The sequence below is a fragment of the Bubalus bubalis genome, chromosome 7, assembly GCF_019923935.1.
Source record: "Bubalus bubalis isolate 160015118507 breed Murrah chromosome 7, NDDB_SH_1, whole genome shotgun sequence".
NCBI classification, from domain to species: Eukaryota; Metazoa; Chordata; class Mammalia; order Artiodactyla; family Bovidae; genus Bubalus; species Bubalus bubalis.
In genome coordinates, this window is record NC_059163.1 from 18825880 (window position 1) to 18834909 (window position 9030).

The window sequence follows — 9030 nt, forward strand, 5'->3', positions numbered from 1 at the left end:
TGGTTGGATGTCCTTGCTTAGTGATAAATAAATGTACAATTGCATCGTCTATTTTCTTCTTTGATTTCTAAGAGCAGAGAAGAAATTTTCAAAATGGAGCACCTTCATTCCTTCCATAGTCACTATTTCCAAGGCTTATACAACTTTCCCCAAACTAGAAGCAACATTCTTTAAAAGGTGGTACACTCTGCAAGGAGATCCAACCAGTCGATCCTAAAGAAAATCAGTCTTGAATGTTCATTGGAAGGACTGATGCTGAAGCTGAAACTCCAATACTTTGGCCACCTGATGTGAAGAACCAACTCACTTGAAAAGTCCCTGATGCTGGGAAAGATTGAAGGCAGGAGGAGAAGGTGATGACAGAGGATGAGATGGTTGGATGGCATCACTAACACAATGGACAAAAGTTTAAGTAGGCTCCAGAAGTTGGTGATGGACAGGGAGGCCTGGCATGCTGCAGTCCATGGGGTCAGGGGGAGTCGGATACGACTGATCAACTAAACTGAACACTCTTTAAAGGGGTTTCCCAGGTAGTGCTAATGGTAAAGAACCAGCCTGCCAAAGCAGGAGACATAAGAGATGCAGGTTTGATCCTTGAGTCGGGAAGATCCTCTGGAGGAGGGCATGGCATTCCACTCCAATATTCTTGCTTGGAGAATCTCCGTGGACAGAGAAGCCAGATGGGCTACAGTCCATAGGGTCTCAGAGTAGGACACGACTAAAGCGACTTAGCATAGCACACTCTTTAAAAGGTGGGACATGTCAAATTTTAGAAAACAAGATGGCAATGATCACTAAAGAATCACTTTCTGTTTCCCATTAAAGTAGATGTATTTCAAATGCAGAGGGCCTTGGTAATAGGCAGTCATTCCCAACTGCCTGCCGGGTAGGATTAACTACATCAAGGCTCTAACTCAAAAGCAAAAAGAGTACTTGTTGCTCCTTAACACTTTTAAGGTAAATTCTTTGCATCTGCTCTGAGCATGCCAGGGTGGGAGGGCCTTTATTTCCACAGCAGGAGGCCTATGGCAGCTCTCCATCACTAGGATTCTGCATTTATTATGCTAAATGAGCGATGCACAGTTAATCACTGGGCCTGAGAGATGGCTTGGGGTTGGGGGGAGGCACTGGATTTCTCTATATGAGTATTGACAGGCTGGCTTAGAGATCAGCCTGCCTGGTGTTTCAGTCAATTAGAAAACACCTGATCCATGAAGTAGACTGACTGTACTTTAAAAATAAACTTGGATTGGACTAGATGCTGTTCTATTCCAATACAAATCTTTAAGTCATGATCAACGAGGTCAATGTACTTGCAAGTATTCATTTGTTCTATTTGGGACATGCTAAATTTTGGCTCTATATGACTATTTCTAAAAATATTAGTGGAATAATTGGCATGATAAATGCCAACAAATTTTACCCTGATTTTTATAACCATAGCAACCATTTAGAAACATTTTATTCCTCGACTTTATTCCAACTTAGAATAATTCCCTCAACTTTTCCCAAATGACTATGTGAAATGGGTATCATTGGGAAAGACTCTGATGCTGGGAAAGATTGAGGGCAAAAGGAGAAGGGGGCAGCCGAGAATAAGATAATTAGATAGCATCATTGACTCAATCAATGGACATGAATTTGAGTAAATTCCAGGAAAGAGTGAAGGACAGAGAAGCCTGGAATGCTGCAGTCCATGGGGTCGCAAAGAGTCGGACACAGCTTAGCAACTGAACACACACACACACACACACAAGACAAGTTGTCTGTGGGTTACATTTTGAGCTCAGGTTGTTGAAACTGAAAATCCAAAACTTTGGCCACCTGATGTGAAGAGCTGACTCATTTGAAAAGACCCTGATGCTGGGAAAGATTGAGGGCGGGAGGAGAAGGGGATGACAGAGTAGGAGATAGTTGGATGGCATCACCAACTCAACGGACATGGGTTTGGGTAGACTCCGGGAGTTGGTAATGGACAAGGAGGCCTGGCGCACTGCGGTTCATGGGTTTGCAAAGAGTCAGACACAACTGAGCGATTGAACTCAACTGAAAAGACAGCAGCTAACCATATGGAACTCTGTTTTACAAAAGCATCCAGCTTTTCAAGATAAAGGAAAAAACTGAAAAAATGTTTGCATTTTTATTAAGTCTATGATTTTTCTATTCACCTAATCAAAACCTCAGAAAGTTTTCCTTGACCCTTATAGGGTCCACTAGAGGGGTCTGAAAAGAAAACTTGACAAAGATTAACAGCAGAAAAGCATACAAGCATACAATTTTTTTAAAATTAACTTTTATTGCAGCATCCAGTGAACCAGTGATTCGGGCAACCAGTCATGTCCAACTCTTTGCGACCCTATGGAATATACAGTCCATGGAATTCTCCAGATCAGAATACTGGAATGGGTAGCCTTTTCCTTCTCCAGGGGATCTTCCCAACACAGGGATTGAATCCAGGTCTCCTGTATTGCAGGCATATTCTTTACCAGCTGAGCCACAAGGGAAGCCCAAGAATACCGGACTGGGTAGCCTATCCCTTCTCCAGATGATCTTCCTGACCCATGAATTGAACCAGGTTCTCCTGAATTGCAGGTGGATTCTTTACCAACTGAGCTATCAGGGAAGCCCATATTATTGCAGCATAATTGCTTTAAAATGTTGTGTTAGCTTCTACTGCATAACAGAATGAATATCATACATAGATAATTATCTTCTCCCTTTTGGATTTCCCTCCCATTTAGGAACTGGGTCATTTGCAGAGACATGGATGGACCTAGAGATTGTCACACAGTGTGAATATTGTCCATTAATGCATATGTGTGGAATCTGGGAAAATGGTATAGATGACCTTATTTGCAAAACAGATAGAGATACAGACATAGAGAACAAATGTATGGATACCAAGGGGGAAAGGGGTGAAGTGGGAGGAATTGGGAGATTGGGGTTGACACATATACACTACTGATATTATGTATAAAATAAACAACTGATTGGAACATATTATACAGCAAAGAAACTCTATTCAAGTTTATTTAATGTAAGTTTTATGTCACAGAAGTTTTATATCACATGGAATCTTTTGTAAGGAAATAAAGATCCAACAAAATAGACCTGAGTATTTCACGGTAGACTTAATGAAGAATGGACAGTCTTGGAGGAATATGACAGATTATGGAGTATGAAGTGGCTGCTGTAAATCTGGGAGGACTTAGCAAGGCCTATTCATTAAGATTCTTCTTGGTGTGCCTTTGTCTTCTGAGATAAATATGCTCTTTTCCCCCAGGTAGAGGGAGAGCACCCTTCATATGAGGGTGTTATGGCCTGTTTCAGGGAGAAGTGTGAGGTAGGGTGGGTGGAAGTGGGTCAGAGTGACCTCCCTGCTTCTTTCATTTTCTCAGACTCCTTCAGCTTAAATATTCAATAGGCAAAGATACCATATTTTGGGGTGTCCTGTCGTGAACCCCATCAACCTTCTCCTATTGCTCACCAATCTGTTGTTACCTTGTAGGGTCTACTTGTACAATAGTTTATCCCTTCTTGCCTATTCCCACTGCCACACTACTAGTTTAAGCCTTCATCACTTCCCTACGGAGCTACCCAGCCTCCTGAATAACACTCTTTCAGCTCTTTAGTCTACTTTATATGCTATGACCACATTCATCTTCCTAAAGCATAAATTAGGTTATGTCATTTTCTTGCTCAAAAACTTCAATGGCTCCATATTGCTTAATTTTGAAAGTCTAAACTGCTTAGTCCAGTGTTCAGTGGCCATCCCCCAACCCATCTACCTTTAACTTTATTTCCCTTTCCCTGTCCATTCACTCACTTGTTCAGCAATGTGGAATTGGTCACTATTCATCATTCACGGTCTCTACATGGGATTTTTCCTTTCCACATGTTTGGCCATCCCCCTTCCTCCACCCTCATTGAATTTCCCATTCTTGCCTCAATATACTTTGCAGAACCAAACCCTGTCTGCTCAGCCTTCTCTAATTTCTTCCAGTTGGAAATAATGTATCCTTCTTCTTATAAATACATCCTTATTTTATCTTATATCCTTTATTATATCTTATAACATATCCTTTATTATAATATATCCTTCTTCTTATAAAAAAACTAAGATGTTGTCATCCAGTCCCATCACTTCCTGGCAAATAGAAGGGGGAAAAGTGGAAGCAGTGACAGATTTTATTTTCTTGGGCTCCAAAATCACTGCAGTGACCGCAGCCATGAAATTAAAAGATGCTTTCTCCTTGGAAAGAAAGCTTTGACAAATCTACACAGTGTATTAAAAAGTAGACATCATTTTGCCTGCAAATGTCTGTATAGTCAAAGCTATGGGTTTTTCCAGTAGTCATGTACAGATGTGAGAGTTGGACCATAAAAAAGTCTGAGTGTTAAAAGAATTGATACTTTTGAACTGTAGTGCTGAAGACACTTTGGATCCTTTGGACTGCAAGGAGATCAAAAAGGAAATTAACCCTGAATATTCATTGAAAGGACTGAGGCTGAAGCTGAAGCTCCAGTACTTTGGCCACCTGATGTGAAGAGTTAACTCAATGAAAAAGACCTTGATGCTGGGAAAGATTGAGAGCGGGAAGAGAAGGGGACGACAGAGGATAAGATGGTTGGATGGCATCACTGACTCGATGGACATGAGTTTGAGCAAGCTCTGGGAGTTGGTGATGGACAGGGAAACCTGGTGTGCTGCAGTCCATGGAGTCGCAAAGAGTCAGACACGACTTAGGAACTGAAGAACAGCTTCTTATACTGCATAGAAGTGTCCCTGTATAGCTTATGACACTTTAACTTCATAGAATAGCTCTGTATATCTTACATGTCTTTATGTGTGTGTGTGTGTGTATTTAAATTCCTTGAAAGTAGAATCTAGGTGTAATTCATTTTTACATTCCCCTCTTTGTATTCAAATTTCTGTTTTAAATGAGATTCTCTGGTGACTCAGTGTAAAGAATCCACCTGCAATATAGGAGATGTGGGTTGGATCCCTGGGTGGGGAAGAGCCTGGTGGGCTACAGTCCATGGGGTCACAAAAGACTTAGCAACTAAACAACGACAATAGCACCTATCACTGTGACTGGCATATTGTATCCACTTAATAAATATTAATTGATGTATTCCATTCACAAATAAGTGGGTGATTCCTAATTTACTCTCCTTAAATCACTGTAAATTTACTTTCTCAGACATCTGCTTTCACCTGTTCAGATTCTGAAGCATTCCAAATTCTAACAGCTGTTTGTGGACAGCTGGGAGAAATTACACTGCAGATAGGAAATCATTGGCATGGCTCTCAAGCTCACATCTTCACCTGGTTATGTGTTCCAGACAGCTGTGCCTTCTTGGAAATGCACTTGGCTTCAGGAGCAGGCTCTGCTTGTAATACCTCTACAGCATTCCAGAATAAACATGATGGGCCCTGATGGAGCATAGAATAAGTACAAGTCTGTGATCTATTTATATATGGACTGAGGGTGGACTCATTTTGCATTTGTAAAAATGCTTCTTATCTTAGTCCCTCACTCAGTTTCAGATCACACTGATTTTACTTTCAGTAAAAAAAAAAAATAGTACAGATACCCTGTGATGGGGAATATATGAGTGAAGAAAATATAACTCAGCATATGCTCGAGGCCAGATATGAGACAACCTATGCATATTTAGGCTCACTTTTCCTGAATTGAATGCATGTTCTGCATCCAAATGTACATTAACTTTGGCTATTGAGCCATTTTTTAAACATGTCTGCTCTGAACCTGTTCTTAGCATTCTCTTGGGACTGTGGCCAGCGGTAGAACATTAGTGAATATCCATGTTTCTAATCTCCCGTGGTGTATTTTATTTCATGCCCTTTATTTTGTTTCTTTCCACTTGATTACTCATATGGACCCCTTGCTGTACTCTCTGCTGGGTGAGGGTAGATGGAGAAAGAAAATAACTATGCCCATGACTATCACTAGTGGACACCAGTTTATAAATAGTACTGGTTTGACTGTGCACTGGTTTTCTGACTACAGGAAGGTCAAGAAAAACATTTTCTTCTGAAATGAAAAAAGGAGGTCAAAACAAGAGTTTTAATAACAGGCTTGACACAGAGCAGTATAATACCAGCAAGAATTATACCTGGTACTGGGCTTTTATTGGGAGTCTTAGATTGCTTTGTTCCTGTCCCTGACATAATATTCAGCGTTGGGTTTATATTTGTCCAGCAGGGAGCTGCTTGCTACAGTCCATGCAAATCAAATGCTTGATTTATGCACCATCCTACTGGAGGGTGTAACATTACATTTAATTTGTGAGGAAAGCCTGAGGTGTTTCAATGCCTGGGCCTGACATTGTGAACTAGGCAGAAAGGTGCCCAAGAATTCATTACGGTTTCCAATATGCGAAATGCAGCATTTGAATGAAACATTTGTCTCTTGTCAAAAAGGCGTAATGTCTGTTCTGGGTAAAAGATTTCCACTCCCACCCCTCAGGACACACCCAGCACATTTTTGGCCTTCATCATAGATCTTGATGAAAAATGAGCGACTGCAAGCATTTGGTGGAATGAGGAATATCAAAAACCAGGTGTCTATGAGGTGATCAATTATCAATAATATCAACCCCTTTGTCTTCCTCTTGATGGTTCAGTGTTGCCCCAGGAAGTCTGTATAACTGTGCTAATCATCCTATGACAAATTTGAGATTTTCTATCGTTAGCTGGATGCCATTTGCCAGTGTTCTTGCTCATTATTGATTAGCTTGCTTTCTCTTTGCCGACAGCAACTATTCAACACTTACTGCCACAAGTCTCACAACTACATTGCCAAACTCAGACTCAGTAGAAATCTTGCCATTCACTTCTCTAGAAGACCGAAAGTCTTCAGAAATCAACACCATTAGCATCCTTTCCATGCACCTAACACTCTTCAATTAGCATTGTTCTTCCTCCACTGCTCACAGAAGAGTCTAGACCCTGTAACAAGCAGGTAAGGCCTCTGGTCACCTGCCCTGATCTTACCTTCCAGGCTCATCTTCTTCATATCCTGCCTACATGCTAAGCCTTCCAAGATGTACCAGGGTCAACAGGCCTCCTTCTGGAGTGAACTTCACCTCCTTTACCATTAGCAAAATCCACTTCTCTCTGAAGCTCTCTTCAGTGAAGAGAGATGTCCTTGCTCCATTCATAGCTCTAGTACAAAGACAATATTATATTGAATTGTCCTGGACCTGTCTTGCCCCCCTTACCCACTTTTAAGTGCATCTTATTTAATTCTGAGTCACCCAGAGCACCTGGCACATAATCGGGTACTTAGTAGACAATCAATGCTTCCAGAGTTACATTGAATTAAATGATCACAGTGATAGCAAGAGGGAAGTGAATGTGTGTGAGGCAAAGAGAATCTATATCAACTCAATTTTTCCTACAGTTTACCAAACTAATACAAGGTGAGCCAAATCACAGACCCAAACGTTTGTCTTTAGAAATTCTGTTTGGAGTCTAGCAGTGACATAAATCAGCTGTCCTTTTAAACATTTTCCTTCATTATTACATATGCATTTGTTTCAACTACTGGGATTAATATAGATATTCAAAGTCTTAAACACATCTTAATTTTCCAGTTTCTTGAAAGGTTACATGAAAAAATTATTTATTTTACTTCAATTTCCTGAGGAATCTTTCCTTACAGATATGACTCTTAAGTCTCTTGTCTAAATGGTCAGAAACCTTGAATTTGTGTTTCAATATTAAATATTTAATTATATATTTAAATAATATTTAGTATTTGAATAAGTCCTTTAGACTCAACTATGTTGATACAAGTTATTTTAAAATAACCACATCCCATGTGTGAACTTTATTAAATACTATGGCCATCAAAACTCCATTGAAATATATTTATTTACATTTTTTATTGTCTCATACTATGAAATTCAAGAGACAAACATTTAATTTTGGTCTTAAAATGGAAGCAAGAACACATTAGATTTCCATCCTTGCCTCTGGTCAAGGAAAACAGGTGAAAGAAGGGTAAAGCCCTTCTTTAAAATGCCAGTAATAAGCAGTAAAATTACCCAACTATGTGGTCCCCGGCCAACAGTGACAAAAGGAATACTCGTGTTGTGTCCAAGTCTGTAGATGAAAGAAACCAGGTCAAAAGAAAAAGACTTACTGAAATGTTGTATTATCAAATACTCATTCAAAACAAAATTACCTTTGTCAATTGAATATTGCCACATGCCTTACTTTTATTCTCCACTCTGCCCCCCTCCGTGTGCTGCACACACAGACACAGAGACACACACTATTGTGAAACTCAATGATTACTTCCAAGACTTTTTTAGGGTCTCTTGTCTGTTGGGAGATAAGCGAAAAGCAAGTCCTAGCTATAGAAAAACTCAAGAAGGAAGGGAAATTCATCTGCATTCTGAAACTTAACCATAACAGCTAGTGGGAATAAAATCACTAGACTAGAAATCAGAATTCTAGAGTCAGCTCTGGCATGGCGCAAGCTAAATAGGTCAACTTGGGCAAGTCCTTTCACTTCCCGAGTCTGTTTTGTCTTCTGCTGGGGACAGTTGGAGACAATATTCCCTTGTACTAAGGAGAAAAGGTATTAGAGATAAAGAGAAAGAAAAGTTCTGAAGAGAATGAGCTGGTACAGTGAGGAGACTCTCTTAATAGGTAAGTAAAGGAAAATAAGGTTAAGACGGTAGTGAAGCCAGTTTCTCTTAGAAACTGAGCTAGAGTTAAGCAGCTAAACACTACTAGTTAATTTCAATGTGGGCAGAGAGATGATGTAGGTTCTTCAACAGGGAAGAAGATGAAAATAATTGGAATATTAGCTGTAAAGATGAATTGCTAGTCAAAAAGCTCAGGGAAATAGAATATTTTACATAATGCAAATATTTTAAACTAAACTTGGGTGGTGACAAAGAATAATTACAGGCTTTTAAAGGGAACCAGCTCCCCTTAGACTCAAGTCATCCCTTATAATAGGGTTGCTTTCATGGATTTTCTAGAGAATT